Source organism: Ursus americanus, chromosome 27, assembly GCF_024610735.1.
Source record: "Ursus americanus isolate L20-20 chromosome 27, mUrsAme1.1.p, whole genome shotgun sequence".
In the NCBI taxonomy this organism is placed as follows: Eukaryota; Metazoa; Chordata; class Mammalia; order Carnivora; family Ursidae; genus Ursus; species Ursus americanus.
The window spans coordinates 24,340,029-24,341,933 of NC_142153.1; the positions used below are offsets into that span (position 1 = coordinate 24,340,029).

Consider the following 1,905-nt stretch of genomic DNA (forward strand, 5'->3'; position numbering starts at 1 on the left):
TGGGTTTTGGACTGGCAAGGTAAGGTTCCTTTTTTTTCCCCCCCATGGGAACTGAGTTGGACTTGGACTCTGAGGTGTGGGGAGGCTTATGGAAACTAAGCCAAGGTGCAGAGGTTGGGTCTCAGTCTAAAATGCCAACGGTATACATTTCTAGAAGCAGTTGTGAATTTCACTTAGCTTGTGGCCAAGTCTTCTGCTCTCCAGTGTACCACGTACCATGTGTAGGTGTACCATAGGGAGTTAAGGACAACCGTGGCCTTCCTGTAGCCTGCAGAAAGAGATGCGTAGCATGACAGAGAGGACTGGATGACTGGCCTGGAAGAGTTGTACTGTTGTTGTTGCTGTTGTTGTTGTTGTTGTTTGTTTTTTGGGGGTTTTTTTTGGTCACAGGCGAACGTCATTGGGAGGAAACATGGTTACATACAATAGGCATGCTTTCCCTCTTATTATTGGTCTTGCACACACACACACACGCACACACTCATCTCCAGCTTCTTTTTTTTTTTTTTTTTTAAAGATTTTATTTATTTATTCGACAGAGATAGATACAGCCAGCGAGAGAGGGAACACAAGCAGGGGGAGTAGGAGAGGAAGAAGCAGGCTCATAGCGGAAGAGCCTGATGTGGGGCTCGATTCCATAACGCCGGGATCACGCCCTGAGCCGAAGGCAGACGCTTAACCGCTGTGCTACCCAGGCGCCCCTCATCTCCAGCTTCTACCACACACATAGTCCAGGTCTCATCCACAGGGTGGGACTCTCTCAATTCCTAAGACCCAGAGACAATAGGGGCAGGAGAGGGTCAAGGGGGTGAGCCGTGACCTGGTTCACAGGTGGGGGGTCTCAGGAGCAGAGTTCAGAGAGCCATGGTGGGGCCTCCCACCCCATACTAGTCCTCTCATGGGGAGTGGGAGCAGGGCAGGGCAGGGGGCAGGAGCGGCTCAGTTCTGGGGCTCCTCAGGAGCCTCACCCCCTTTTCCTTGGTGTTGTGAGCCATCCCCAGCCTCAGGCTGTCTTGCAGCCACTGCATGATGATGGTGAGGGTGTGCAGGTCCGCCATGGCCTCGTCGAAGGGGTTGTTGGCCAGTGAGACAGCCTCCTCTGGGCTGTTGGTGACCTCATAGAAAAAGACCAGAAAGCTCCTCCAGGCCCAGGCAGATGGGGTTGGTGGCAGCATTTCCTTGCTGATGTCTATGGTCTCCTGGTAGGCCCACAGGGCGGGGTCGATGATACACTTCTGGTCCCCATTGGAGGTGACCTCAGCCAGGTAGGGTATAGTCCTTCAATTTCAGGTGGAAGACCCAACTTTTAGCATGACCAGTGTCGTTGATGAGGTGGTGTCCAGCAGGCCCCCCACAGTGTCGCACACCTTCTCCCAGTCTCCACCTTCTCCCAGGACTCTTGTACCTCCGGGCCCTTCTCTACCTAGCCCTCCTCATTGCTTTTCTGCTCAGCACGGAGCAGGCCCCTCCAGGCAGCGCCCTGGCCCCCCACCACACCCTCATGGGCCACTGAGAGAAGGTTTCAGTCTTCATGGGGTGGCTCCTCCCCTTTCCCATGGCACCCTTCATGAAGGCTGCCATGTCCCCATAGCCTTCACCTGCTCTGCCAGCTTGGCCTTCTGGATCACAGTGGCTCCCTCCATGGCTCTGGGGATAGACAGACAGGCAGTGGGCTAACTGGCTGCCTGGAGACCAGTGCCAGAGTCTGTCACAGCTGCACTCTTGTAAGGGGCAACAGCAGTAAAGGCTGCAGGCCAAGAAACAAGAAATAAGCAAAACCAAGAACTTGTTCCAGAGAACATACATTTTGGCACCTTGAGAAGCCTCACGCTAACTGGGAGGCATGGGACGAGGATGGATGTGGGTGCCGGGGAGTGGGGACTGCATTCAAGTAACTAAACCTGG

The 1,905-nt window shown here is 54.3% G+C and overlaps 1 pseudogene; it reads right to left on the reverse strand.

Annotated features, from left to right (window-relative positions):
• Positions 1-939: 939 nt before the first annotated feature.
• On the reverse strand, positions 940-1,643 carry LOC123800926 (14-3-3 protein sigma-like; annotated as a pseudogene).
• Between the last annotated feature and the right edge of the window lie 262 nt (positions 1,644-1,905).